Source organism: Dermacentor silvarum, chromosome 11, assembly GCF_013339745.2.
Source record: "Dermacentor silvarum isolate Dsil-2018 chromosome 11, BIME_Dsil_1.4, whole genome shotgun sequence".
Taxonomy (NCBI): Eukaryota; Metazoa; Arthropoda; class Arachnida; order Ixodida; family Ixodidae; genus Dermacentor; species Dermacentor silvarum.
In genome coordinates, this window is record NC_051164.1 from 104,607,447 (window position 1) to 104,622,674 (window position 15,228).

The window sequence follows — 15,228 nt, forward strand, 5'->3', positions numbered from 1 at the left end:
GCCGCTGGTCGTATTGCCGTTTGTTTTTCCCTTTGCCGCTGCTCGAATTCACGCTGCTCTTCGAAAGTCCTAACTATGATAGCGGTGCTGCAACAAAAATGAAACCAGCTTCTGGACTGGTTCTTTTATATACGAAAGGCTAGTAACGTCGCTCCCCAAGTCGCAAGCTGCCGTCGCCGCGGCAGCTTGCGTAATAGCAATATTTGCCGGGAAACGAATGCGGAGAGTGCTGCGTGCTTCGCATTGTTATCAGAAGCGCATTATCATCAATTATGTGATTCAGATGCTTGTTTTGTGCTTGTTCTTTATTGAAATGAACGCCGTTCTGTATGTTGTATGCGTGATTCCAAAGAATACGCGCACTTTTTGCTTCACTTTGCTGAGTGCTTGAGGCCTGGTTCACCTCCGCCGCGGATCGGACCGCGATTTTACTACCTCCGGGATCGGCCCACATTTTTGTTCCCGCGCGCGGACACGAAAAATGCCGACCAACGACAGGCTAACAGCTTCATTGAAAAAGTTCGTCTTCTTCCCATGTCACTTGCGGTCTCCAGAGATTTTCTCTTGGTGATACATATTGCCAAAGGACGGTATTGCGGCGATGACCAAAATGGCACTTTGATGAATTCAGCTGCAACCCAGCCCGGCGGAACACGTCAGTAATCGCCGATAGTTCAAGGTGCGTTTAGAACGTTCATAAAAACAGTCCCATCGTCCAACACAGGAATTTGGATCACGTGAACTCGAGAAGGTATTGTTCTCTAGAAGGTGGCTGGGGCATTATTACAGAGAGGGAAAGGCATGACCTTGAACTTATCAGGATTGACAGGGGCTGTTCTGTTTTATCTTGGTCGATGGTGTCCAAAGTAATCTGTCAATTCAGAGTGAAGGTCGAGAGGAGAGAAGTAGGCAGCATCATACAGGCTATTAAGGGCATCGTATAATCGTAGTAAAGGGTAGGGGTCCTCGTAATCTAATGAGGCGGCGGTAGTCGACTTAAAAGCGCCACAATTCATCTTTTTTTAACTAACACGATAAGCGACGCCCATGGACTGGAGAATGGCATGACAATTGCCATCGCAAGCAGCTTGTTGAATTACGCCGACCACGTGTCGCTCAGACGCGTGGCCGATAGGTCCGTCAGTGAACAGGGTCGACTTCGCCATGGTGTATTCACACACACATAACACTAGTCATCATCATCATCAGCCTATATTTATGTCCACTGCAGGACGAAGGCCTCTCCCTGCGATCTCCAATTACCCCTGTCTTGCGCTAGTTCATTCCAACTTGCGCCTGCAAATTTCCTAACTTCATCACCCCACCTAGTTTTCTGCCGTCCTCGACTGCACTTTCCTTCTCTTGGTATCCACTCTGTAACCCTATTGGTCCACCGGTTACCCATCCGATGCATTACATGGCCTGCCCAGCTCCATTTTTTCCTCCTAATGTCAACTAGAATATCGGCTTTCTCCGCTTGCTCTCTGATCCACATCGCTCTCTTCCTGTCTCTTAACTTTAGGCCTAGCATTTTTCGTTCCATCGCTCTTTGTGCGGTCCTTAACTTGTTCTCGAGCTTCTTTGTTAACCTCCAAGTTTCTGCCCATATGTTAGCACCGGTAGAATGCAATGATTGTACACTTTTCTTTTTAACGACAGTGGTTAGCGCCCCGTCATAATTTGGTAATGGCCGCCGCATCCACTCCAACACAATTTTATTCTTCTGTAAATGTCCTTCTCTTGATCCGGGTTCCCTGTGAGTAATTGGCCTAGATAAACGCACTCCTTTGTAGACTCTAGAGGCTGACTGGCGATCCTGAATTCTTGTTGCCTTGCCCGGCTATTGCTTGCTATTAGCTTGCTTTCAGTCTTATATAAAATATTCACCAAGCTAATTTCCAATAGAATCAGGGCAACACTTGACTTCAGTCAACCAAGAGAACAGGCTGGCTTCAGGAAGGAATATTCGACGATGGATCATATCAATGTCATCAATCAGGTAATTGAGAAATCTGCGAAGTACAATCAACCTCTCTATATGGATAACACGAGTAATCAGTCTCAAAGTTGATTATCAGAATAAAAAATGTCTCGATAGGACACAAGAAGGGGCCGGAAGGATTTAGTCTGCTGAGGCGGAATGTCAGAGGCGATTACACTCCGAATTTCGTGGCTGTCACAATTTCAGACTTCGGAGTAACATACTGAGGGCAGTCAGTAACCATTGCGAAAGCTTACCTTGTGGTCTTGCAACACGTATAGGTAGGCTACGGAAATCCCCAGTGGTAGCACTTGCTTGTTGATACCAATGTAGACAGGCGTAATACAAGTTCTATTTTACGTTAAGGTCAGCACTGTATATAGACCAGTGACGCCGTGAAGGAGCAAAATGCCTGTAAAGGGTGTCACGATGTAGTCACCATCTCAAACAGCTCGCGAACACGATAATTCAACATGCTTCACTGTTTTAGACGGCAGGCGAACGAAGTCGGTGCAGGTTGGTCAATGGAGTTAGAAAGTAGAAGCATTTCAAAGCAGAAAACAACGTTGGACGATTCGATAAGTGCAGATAAGACATTGTTTTTTATGTAAATGCAAAATAATGCTTGTGGGTTGGGAATCGAAACCAACCTCTCTTTCATGGAAAGTTAGTGGCCACGATAGCTGCATATTTCCTGCTGATTATATTAAACGCCTTGTATTTCATATGACGCCAAATGTCGGCTCTGTGTCACGAATTCTAACAACGATTATGTTTCAGGATATGTTTATGAAGTATTAATGAGCTAATGTATTATCACAAGCTAATGCTTATTATTATTCTGGATAAGAAAAGTAGAATTGCTGGATGTCGCATTAGGCGAAATGACAGACTGGCGTCAAACCGGTTATAGATCATTTTAGATGAGCGATCACATTCTATGAACAAATAATCCTCCCTAAAAATTATCGAGACATGACCTTGGAAGCGCCTTATAGTATTTATAATTTTCTCTCCAAACCTGGCGAGGGAGCAAGGTGGTCATGACGACGGATGGAATTTTCTTACTTCTAGTAAATAGACTAATGCGCTAAAATGAAGCGAGGAATTATGCGAAAGTTCGAGCTGTTTTCCTTGCTTGTGTAGTGGCGTTCACGTTTATGTAAAGCTTGTCCAGTCAAATCTCTTCTTTCAAGGGATTTCGCGTGTCCATTCGGCTCTTCCTTGCTCAGCTGTAGTGCACATTCGAAAATGCGTTCTAAAGCCAGTGATTCAGAGCATAGTAGCTGGAGGAAATTAGGATAATAGGAGGTGTTTAATTTAGCAATACACAATTTGTAATGCCTGTGACAGATAGCACAATTCTAATCTTTCAACTTTATTGCTTGCAGAGGCAGACATTACTTGCACAATAAATCAGAATGAATATTTTATTCATTAACAAACATTTATTAGGCTTGTAACTAATTACCTTGCAACACATATCGCAATTTAAAATTGTGTTTGCAAGGCACGTGCACTTGGAACGAATACTTAGGATAGCACCGGTTTCAAGATATGTTCCTTCAAACTTATGGTAAAAATGCATTTTTGTTCCACTGTAACAAAATACCGCCTAATATAATGAACCACAAAAATAACTGGAATGCATTTCGTAGCACATTTTTCGAATGAATAGCTCGAAACTGGTGTCATCCAGATTATTATTTCCCAGTGGATACGCCTAGCCAGTTTGGCAGCTACAATTTGTCAATTGCACCACATGCTGTAAAGTGATCTTTAGTTAAAAACTTCATTAGTGAACGTTTTTTAACTAGTTCAATATGCATTTAGATTTCTTGTGGAGGTAACGTCCACCTCCAGACTCTTAACCTGTTTAACCTCTCTGTCTTCCACCTCTTAATTTGTTCTCTCTCTCTATCCCTTTGGTATATAACCCAGCTCAAGAACAAGAATTGGGCTGTATGCCACAGACGATTAAAAAAAGGTAATATATTCCTAAGAACTCGCTCGGTTTACATTTCTGCATTTGAATTCCAAAAGTAATACTGCGAGTTTCGGCGGGTACTGGCTCATAATAATAAAAGTAGGCTATTCGACACAAAATTATGATTTTCACCCGCTGAACTTCAGACTTACAGCGTATATTAGCATGTGAACGATAATTATCTATACGATTATTATTAAGCATTCTGCTAGCAGCGTTTTATTATTCACTCTAATAAGTGCGCAAAATCTTTAGCAAAACGCGTCGCTATTCTAGGTAATCTTTGCGCACTGTTAAAAAAAATGTAGGACTAGAAGTGATAGAAGTGTAGAATGTGGAAACTAAGTTTATTTCAAATCGCACATATATTTTTTTTCTGACACCATTCTCCAGGAACACGCGGTATACAATACTTGAAAAAAAGTAAGATTAAACGTAAAAAAAATTTCAAACTGTCGATTTAACGGAATAGAACGAAAAGCATTTATGAAGTACGAGGCACTGTCAAAAAAAGGAGGACAAAGTACTATTCGGAAACCTTATAGGATAAGGTGTAGGGTAAGTCAACAGTGTGTTGGATGAGAGCTGCAAAATCACTCTATGTTTCTGCACACTGTAGCGCTAAGAATTTTTGTCATACTCAGAGGTTTGTAGCAGTGTCAATTACAAGCCGTTCATATCGTAGAGCGTGTTGCTATGTGAAATGTTAGACGGGAGAGAAACCTAAGCAGTCGAGGGTTCTCAGCGCTTGCGTGGAACCTCGTACGCAACACTGTCTGTCGAGATAATCAAATGCCCACCATGCCCGTTTCGAACTTATCGCAGAACGCCTATCTGCTCGCGTGGTTCCTCTGCATCCTTTTCCCGCCTTTCTCAGAAAGTAAAACAAAGACATAGGAGTTCCGTGCAATATAACACCGCAGTATCTATATGATATGTGAATCGCATAAGTAATTCAGCAAAAACAAAATTGCAGCTTCACTGTGGGCGTGCGATAGCATAAACCGGCTACAGTTACTTGTGAATTGATGAGGTCTGACGTATAGCGACGCAGGTGCTAGGGGAATTCTCACTGGAAGACTCGCGTGGTGGCGTGAGCGCCTTCAGATCAGGTTGAAATATTGGCCTTCGGGCCTGGTTTTGGTCTCGTGCTTCAACATCATGGAATCTATTCATCATATAAGAATTTGGGAGGAGGGAACACCTCCTCTGATGATCTCGAGGACAGGGGTTCAAGCTCGGCAGCTGCATTTTGATTTGAAAAAAAAAAATTAAAAAAATAAAAAGAAATACTGGCTGCTCCCTCTTTAGGAGTGACTGGTCATAACATGAAAGTGAGACGTCGACTTCAGAATCCGTGGCAGCTTTGTTGCATGTCAAAAAATACAACTTCATAAATATACACATGCAGTCTTTTATAACATCGCAGCAACCAATGAAGGAATACTACACTGCATGTCACCATGGAGCCAAATCTAATGGCAATTGCCTTTATGCACAGCAGCAAACATAACCCTCAAAGTTATTCCGGCCAGTTTTGTCGTTTTACTTTACATATTTAATGTTCTTTTAACCTTTTCACTAGGTGTGTGACAACAGTGATAACACACATCGTCTACAGTGTGTGCCTTTTATTATACTGATTCCCGTGGCGGTGTAGAAATACACAGAAGGCAACACGCAATTATTTGCCGGGCGTCGCACTTGCAACTGGAATGCCTCAGAATTTGCATGAGTACATTGTTTCACTGGAGGATGGCAGAGAACACTTCCGTGTTGAAATAAAATAGTCGCGCAGTTAAATTTAGGTGAAGTTTAAACCGCCCAAACTGACCAGAATTATTCCCGAGTCCCCCACTACGACATCCCTGGTAATCATATCCTGGTATTTGACACGTAAAAACCCCGTAACTTTATTTTTAATTTTATGATGCTTCCTGTCCCGACGGTTACACGGGAGTACAAAGCACGTGCTGCAGTTTCAGCAATTCTATTTCATAATGCTCAAGCGTAATCACAGCAGCCCAGATAGCAATATAGCCATGTCATTGAGCTCTCGTTGCAAAGGTGAGTAGCGTTGCGCTGGAACTCTTCAGGCGGTGTTCTAACTCCCACATTCTCAAACCTTTCTCGACTCAAAGTTCCTCATCCACTCCATCGAGTAAAGTTACTGTATATGCTACCAAAGGTAGCATATGCCTTTGGTAGCATATACAGTAACTCTACCCCCGAGTAGGGAGCCTTCATGCAAAACGGCGTTGCATGTAGGCTCCCTACCCCCGAGCTTAGCACAGCGCCGCACCTCGACGGCAGAAGATGCTACGCTGCTCAAGAATTGACGCAAAGTGTCAATGAAGCGCATTAACCATTGATGTCAAAGGCCGATGCTGCCATCAAATTTCTTTTGTCGAGATCAAGTGTTCTGACGAAGCATGTTCTGGAATACGGGAAAATGAAAAACTTTATTTTCACAAAGGAGGTTTCCCGGCGTAGGTGGAGCCCTCAGTCCAGGGCCCCTGTGGCCTTTGCCATCTTGCGAGCTCTGTCGATCAAGTGGAGCTGTTCTTCAGGCTTCCAGCAGTATAGCGCAGCCTCCCACTGCTCCGGTGTTGGTGTTTTGTGTACTGGCGCTACCTTTGGATTTTGGCAAGCCCATGTAACGTGGTAAAGCGTCGCGTGTTCCCCGCATAGCAGGCATTTATTGTCGTATGTTGCCGGATAGATTTTTCTGAGTAAATTTAGATTGGGGTATGTATTAGTCTGCACTTGTCTCCAGGTAACCGACTGCTCTCTACTAAGGTCCTTGTGGGGAGGGGGGTAGATCCTCCTTAGGGCTCTTTGGTTTTCTAAAATTGCTCCATAGCGTCTGGTGACTGTGTCGGGTTCCCCGTCGTAGTGTGCCCCCCCGGTTGGCGTATGCTCGGCCGTTGGCATTGGCACGCTGGTTCCCTGTCACAGTCTCATGGCCTGGTGTCCACGTTATGAAGCATCTCGAGAAGGTGACTTTTCTCGTCGAGTATGCGGGTGGCCACAGTGGATATGCGTCCACTGCTGTACCTTCTGCACGCTTCTTGCGAGTCCGTGGGTATTTCTGTAGTGGCCTCTTCGCCCTGGTGGGTGATGGCGAGTGCGATTGCCGCTTCCTCAGCCTCGAGGGTGTGGTCGCCTTTGATCGAAGCGCAATTGATTTCCCTAAGCTGGTGATCAACAACGCTGACTATTGCCCCGGCGTGTTCTTTGTATGTGGTAATGTCGACGTATAACACGTCTTTTCTCCCCGCGAAATATATTTCGTGTGCTTCCGATCGTGCCTTTCTTCTGGCCTTGTGTATTTTAGGATGCCTGTTTGTCGGTATCGGCCTGATCTCAATGATCTCTCGAATATCTTTAGGTATGCTTTCCGTGCTGTTAATTTCTCTGCAAGCATCCCTTATGCCCGGTATCTTCAGCGTGTTCCTGCCCGTTGGGGTCTGCATGAGTCTCATTTTCTGCGCGAGAAGGTGAGCTTCGATGTGTTCTGGCACTGTGTTGTTTATGCCCAATTTAACGAATTTCTAAGTCGAGGTGTTGACCGGCAGTCCGAGAGCGCATTTATAAGCTTTCCTAAGGATTGCCTCTAGGAGGAGCAGGAGGAGGAAAAACATTTATTAAGAGAGAGAAAAAAAATGTCACAGTCCCGCCCTAAGGGCGAAGCAATGAATGCGATAGCAACACAGCAATGTCATACGAAGTAAGGTGAGCGGCTTTAGTAGCAATATGAATTGTAGCAATATGAAATGAGCTGATTAAGTAAGCAGGTGTGCTGCGGCGTAAGTAGACCGACATGAAGAGAGACTCGATGACCACGAGAAGGTGCGTGTGAAACGGTGGTGTTGATGAGAAGCGCTTCCCGTGGGCAGCGCGTGCGAAGGGACACACCTGTAGCGCTGCACTGCCGACCCGGGCAGCATTGCATGTGTAGCGTGCGTTGGAAAATGTGGCCCGACTATTACTAACTGATTGAACAAGCGTGGTGTGAGCGCGCACAAACAAACATGAATAGATCACACTGAATGACTGCAGACAACGACTGTCAAAACGCTGGCAGCAAGCGCATACGCCGCAGCAACGGGCGAAGGTACGTGCGGTCTATCGCTTCAACGGAAACTGAGCGGCGAATGCGCGGCGCATAAAGGTCAGAGCCGTGTGGAGATAAGCGACGGTGCGAGCGAGCGACGAGCGCGGTTGTTGGCAGAGTAGCAGTGCGCCTCCCCCCCCCCCCCCCCCCGGTCCCTCCGGCGCTGGCTTCCCGCTGCCTTGCTTGCGCGTGGGAGATTGAGTGCGTTCGCTCTCCGTGATAGCGCGCGTCCCCGCACCCTTCCGCTCGGGCATACGGCGCGCGGCGAAGATTTTATCTGTAGGGAACCTCACGGCGACGGCGAAGCCGACGGCAGAAATCCGGTTGAAGTGTCCATATAATTGCTATCGCAATAAAATGTTAAAAAACATGGGGCATATCACAGAACCTTGCGGTGTTCCCTTCGGGGGCACGTTGAAGGTGCCAGTCCTGATGCCTCCTATACTAATGGTGGCGGTTCTGTTAGTGAGGAAAGCTTTTACGTAGTTGTGTATTCTCTGCCCGCAACCAATGTTGCTGAGCCCCTCCAGCACAGCTCTATGGCTTACATTGTCGAAGGTCGCGTATCTCGGTTGGTACTGTTCCCCACCCGCGTGGGTTGGGTGTGCTCTGTGATGAGACTGAGCCTTCTGCGATCCGCTTCTCTGGCTAGATCCCTGCCTTTTTGAGTTTCCTTAACGTAGCCCCAGCTTTTGTGCCAGGCATTAAAATTCCCCAGGATGGCGAGACCCTTTTTGTTTGCTGCTTGTTCTGCCTTGCGTAGCAGGTAGCCGAAGCTTGCTTTCCTCTGGCTGGGCGGGCTGTAAATGTTGAGGAGAAAGATGCTTTCTTGGCTCCTTTTTGTGGTAATTATTTCAATAAAGACGTGGTCAATGTCCGTTGCGTCGATGTCGTGTCTGATTGCGGTGACCGCTTTGGCAACCAGCGTCGCGACCGTACTTTGCCCGAGCCCCTCATAGACTGAGTAGCCCGCAAGAGTGGGTGAGCAGCCGGTTTCCTGTAGGGCGATTATGTCTGGCGGAGCTCAGCAGTTATGTGTTGTTTAAGAAGACCCTGCGGGAGTGATCATATGGTGAAGGGCCGACATTGTCGACTTAGCATGCGAGGAAACTTCCGCTGCGCAGCAGAAACAACGCCTTGGCAGCTAACAAGCGTCTCAAAACGCTCTCGCTAGAGGAGCAATGGCCGTCGCCATTGCATTCGTCGCACCTCAATGAAACGCAAGGAAAACTATCAGCGTTTGTAGATTGAAATGTCTGTTCCACTCGTGTCGTTGTACGTATCACGATGTGGTGTGCGCACAGCTGCTCAGCGGGAACGATTCCGTACCCATGTTTCTTACTCGGTAACGATTTCCGTTGTTCATTAAAAACTCCAAGCACAATTTGGTGACTATAAGTATATCATGTTAACCACTGCCTGCGTTAGATATATAAAGCTTATGGGCGCAAGGCGCGGGTGTAATACTTTGTCATTTGTGATCGTTAAGGGATTACAAACTCAGTAAATGGGGAGGTCGGAGAGGCAACGATAACCAGGGAAGCGTGGAAGTGTTTGGGTGTCTAAGGTACCCTGCTGCAAACCATTCAACGCAAACAGCATCAACGTTCCATCTCATGGTTAGTTCGGTACGACCATAGCCAAATCCGGCTGCTCTTCCAAATTGACTAGTGTAGGGACGCGTCTCGTGGCTGAATGCATAAGTATTTCTGGATTGCGGACAATCCAGTCTTACTTTGCTTACCGTTGGTCATCTCACAATTGGCACAGCAACTCGATAAAAAAATTTGCCGCGTATCTGCGTGCTTCGCTGCAAATGTCGTCGAAAGACGATAGTCTTCTGCCGGCCGTACTACATGAGTGCTGGTCTGATCCGCGGCCACCCGTGATGCTGTTCTCGTACCATTTCCGTCCTGGCATGAAGGTTTGTTTGAACAGATTTCATTTTACCGCATTATTTCATCAAGCGGCCATTTATGTTTTGCCCTGCCTCAGACAGCGCTTCCTTTATGTTGAATCGGCCGCATCTGGCTGGCATTGATAAAATTGAGGAGGCGCTGCGTGAGACATGGACGCCATCTGGCAATACATCGGGAAACATGAGCTTGTGCAGAGGGTTTCCTTCCTCCATGGCAGAGGGCGCTCGTCGGCGCGCAGTCAGGGAACGTCGTTCGTCGGCTTGCATAGCATGGCATTTTCAGCGCAGCTCAAGAAACTAGGGTCTTTAGAGTTACGTATCTATGTATTTTCTATTAAAGGAACACACCTCCTAATACTTACCTAGTGATGGTGCGCCTCAGATATGCGTAATATTTACTTTGTGATCGATAACGTTCACAAGTATGAACAGCCGTACCAGTTTAAGTAGTGTGGGCGGTAAGCAAGTGGTCCAACTTTGGCCGGGTGGCTGAATCGGGTGACAGACAGACAAACAGACAGACAGACAGACAGACCAAATTTTCAGCGTTTAAGTTCCCCAAGAAAGACTATCGTCTTTAAAAATCACAGAAGTTTGCACCCGGTCGCGCAAAGCTTGCACAGCGAAGCTTACTGTATGCTACTGCTAGGTATGAACTTTTTTGCTGCTAGGTCTTAACTAGGTTTAACTTAACTACGCATGCAGGAAGCTATTCTCGAGCGATCATTTTCGGAGGTACCTTCCATTTCGCGACATTTCGCGTGACTACCGCTGGACGCGTGGGCACCTACGAGCGACAGCGTTCCTGGCATGCCACAAACGCAGGCAGGCTAACCAAGGTTGGCACAGTGCCAAGAATGCTGCTGCTTGCCGACGCCGAACGCGTTGGAGGCTAGCCGCTCGATATCAATCGGCCAGGTTAGCTGTGTCTTGAGCTTTGCGCGGCTACAGTGTTCTAGAAGGTTTTCTAGTGGGCTCACTGGGGGGCGTGGTCTGAAGCGCGCCATGTTGCGGCCGAGAGGTGGCGCGGCAATACGTTCCTCCTGAAGCTTCGCTCCGAGTCCCGGCGGCGACCGGGCAGGCGGCGTTGCTTTTACCGTTCAACTAGGCATGTAGGCTCCCTACGTTCAACGTTTCTGCACGTTCCGACCAGAAGATCGCCGTAGGATACAAGCACGCTTTGCTAATAACTAAACTCTCCACTAAGGCCAACAAAGGAGCACTAAGAAACGCGGACATAAACAAGAAGCACGCGGACAGGTGCCCCTTCTTAATTTACCAGTTTCTCAGCGCTAGTTTGTTTCACATAAATTATGAGCCAACTTGCCCAAACACACGTCCTGCTAAGCCATGAGTTTCCAGCCCACTGGAAATGGCATGGGGATTGCACGCGCTCCGACGATGTTGTCAGCTCAGCGTATTTTAAGCCGACACAAACAGGCATAATTTAGAGCATGTACAGACATATTATTTACAGAAATATAAAACTGTGGTCAGGTGCACATTGCAAAAATTGTGCATATCTGCATGAAGAAGCTAAGCAGGAGTCCAAGCAACCATCTGGCTACCATCAGACAGCAGCTGCAGCAGTGTGATCTGTCATTCACAATTCACATAACTGCAAACACTTATGTATGGTATAATACAACAACAATTAAGAAAAACTTTTTTTGCTTTGAGAGGGAAAAAGAACAGAGAAATGAAAAGCGACAAACCGATGTACCCATGTGGGGGAATCTGTTTAAAATGATTGTACAATATGCATTACACAGCATTTAACAACACATCAATGCATGAATTAGCATAAAAACCTAGAACTCAGGAAATATTTCTTTTGCTTGCTTTTTAAATTGGGTTGGGAGATTGTATTTTGCAGTCGGTATATTACCTGGGTATTTGTTTAAAATGTCTAGTATTAATGTTGCCAATTTTAACAAGCCGTAGTTCGTGATTGGACTATTTTTTTTTTCGTGGTTCATATTCAGTTTACTTGATCTGATATTTTCCCTCGAAAAGCGTGCTATTACTTGTATATTTACTATTACTTGCTTAGGTGCACTTGCTCATCTTACGAAGCTTCATTGTTTGCCTCTTGTTTCGCTTCTCCGCATTAACCCCTTTCACGAAGAAATGCAGGCGGGTAGTTATATAGAAGCTGACTACTTTCAAGGTCAGCTCAGTGGCATGTTCACTGCATCCGATCGTGCTAGTGCATTTCTCCTTTGCCAAACTCAGCACATCCAGAATGCTTTCACAGTGCAACTTACTCTTGCTGAAGGATTCCGTAAACAAGTTTTCTAGAGTTTCCACAAAGTTAAACAGCGCCCCACGTGGATACAACAGCCCCCCCTTATCCCTGAGCCGCGTGAGCTCAGCGATTTCAGAGTCCTCCTCACTGGCTGGAACTGTCAAAGTCTGTTTACAAGCTTCACACTTTGTCTTCAACACACATTTTCGTGCGACGTAGCCAGCGACATAATATGTTAACCTAGAGTCACTCTTCTCTATGTGCTGGCTGTGGTCATGGGAAACGGTCAGAGCCCTCTCTGCGGCTTGCAGGTTTCCAGACTCAATGAATGCATCGACCCTTTCCCACAGGCTGTTGCTTGGTGCGCTTGTGCTATCACTTGCTGTGGCATCTAACAAAGCGCTCACTGCACATGAGTCAGAATTGCCATACCTTACAGTTTTTATAAGGCTGTAGAAAGACAGGCAGTTCATGGTTACAAGGAACTGGACCGGGGTCGGGTGGTCGTTGCACCCAGAAGATTGTCTGACGATACCAAATATATTTTCTAGAGGGTCTTGGCTCAACCTTGATGTCATTAAATACCTGTAACCTATTGTGCTAAGGTACGAAAGGAGCTCAAGTGTGCTCGTTAGGGTAACCCGAAGACCCCCAGCTGTCGATTCACTGAGGAATCCTCCAGCACCACCTGCATGCTGTTCCCAAGCCCCAAGGTACTCGAGAAAGTCTGACAGCACTCTAGCTGAAGGAGAATTTGGCCGCAAAGCTTCAGCTGGATGCCTGGATGTCATGACTGATATGAGGCGGTTCATCTTCCTGTAAAAAAAAAATTGGGAGATTGCTTCAAAATTCGGGATACCCGAAGTGCTGCAATAATTTTTCAAAGCATTTCTAGTTTTATCGACAATTCATACATCATTTATGCATGTTTATGAAGAAATGAGCATCTTTTGGCTACACTACATTATTTAAGCATGCATTTGACTCTTTGATGAGCAGGTCACATTAGTTATTAATGTCGCTACCTGAAAAATTCTTGCGTTCCACTGATGCTCCCTGTAGTTGCCTCAATGTCATTTTTGTAAATCCGAAGACCCTGGAGGACACTGTCACCAAATAGCTGAAATGCCAAGCCAACTCTCATTTTCTCAAAAGGACCAGGCTGCAAGTGTGATCTTGTAATGCCTGGCATCACCTTTAGCGTGACACTGCTGCAGTCTTTCTTGAAGGCCTCTTTGACATGCCACATTGTTACCTGCATTAGAAATTGTTTCGTAATGTTAAAGAACACTCACATACTTGAAACAGCAGTTTTATGGCTACTGAATAAAAAAAAAACTCACGTGTCCGTCTGGAGTGTTGAAGGGACACTTCACAACTCCATTTCTCACACACTTTATCAGGTGGGGAAAGTCTGACACGAAGTGGAGCGAGCGGCTGCCATCAACAGGATGTTCCACTTTGCACTTGACATGGCCTGCTTTGCCACTAATTCCCAATACCTTCCACATGCTCCTATTCCACGTTGCACCATCACATGTCAAGAAATCTACGAACAGGCCACTGCTCTCAGCAAGGATTGTAGCTTCAATTAGAACACGGGCCAGCAAGTCCCCTTTCATATTTCCTCTGGTGGCAAATGTACCTATCACTTGGCTCCATTTGCCAACAAATGGAACAAAGAGGATCACCATCCCATGGTCGGACTGTACTCCTTTGTCTGCCTTGGTTGTGTAGTCACCCAGGTCAACAAACCCTTCGATGTGCCCAGTACTTTTCACGCACAAGTGCTCGGAGAGCTTCAGTTCATCCACGAGTAGCCCACCATGCTTCTTAAAGTGATCCATTGTTTGTGTCTTGAGCTTAAGTTCTTCAAGAACTTTCTTACTGAACCCAAAAGCAGATCGGTAGACAGACATGTAGCGCTTCAGGGTGGTTTTGCTAGGAAGGGCAAGTATTTTGTTATCTCGTATATGATCATACAAGCGAGAGCTTTTCATTTTCATCATTATACACTCTAAAATCCACATCTTGGTGTAGCGGATGCCTTTCTCCTTCACCTGCGCGGCGGCAAGACATTGCTTGACACATTCTTGCTGTTTCTGTGGAAGTTTGGAAACACGCTCATTAATCACTTCTTCTGAGAGAGTAGCATTAAATGTCTGCATTTTCTGGATGTCGGCGTGTAATGATGAAATTCGGGAGACAAGGCGCTTGTTTCGTTGTGCCAAACACCTTAATTTGTGCGAAACACTTTGCAACTTTTTGGCAGGTGCACGCTGAACCCTCGACTGCCTGTTCAAGAGGACCTTGCGTAGATACTTGCATCCGATGCATTGCCCTCCTGCACACAAAAAGGAATGCTTTGATCAAGTCAGGGCAGAAAAAATAAATGTAAAGAATGAACTTACAAATCACTAAAATAAAGAAACTAACAGTCACTGACGCTCTATAAAGCCCTGCAGAAGTATTAACACATGGCGCACTTCATTATAAACATCTCTTCTAGCGCTCTTAGCCATATATCTAATTTCTAATATTTCCCGTATTCATTCTGACAATGTCATTAGAATACATGTCGAGAAAAAGATATGCTGAGCATGGTGCCTACCTTTGGTTGTCACTTTGCCATGACAATTGTTGTTGAAGTATGTCCCCTGTCTTAACGTCAGATTCTCTCTGATTCCCGCTGTCAAAAAGCCTGAATTGTACTCTTGGGCATTCAGGGCTCCAACACAGAGATTGAAAGCGTCTACTTTCTCCAGAAGGTTCTCTGCTTCTGCCTGGGACATTACGCGATGCTCCTGAGCCAGTCTTCCCCTCAGATAGACTTTGCAATGGGCATCTGTCTGCTGGTCGAAAACAAACATCACAACTTTTTCGGATGTTACAGCACCATCGCACAAAACCGACGTGCAGTACAGCACCCCATCAAGTTCTGGGAAATAGTGCGTGCTCCAGTACTTAGACGGAGTCT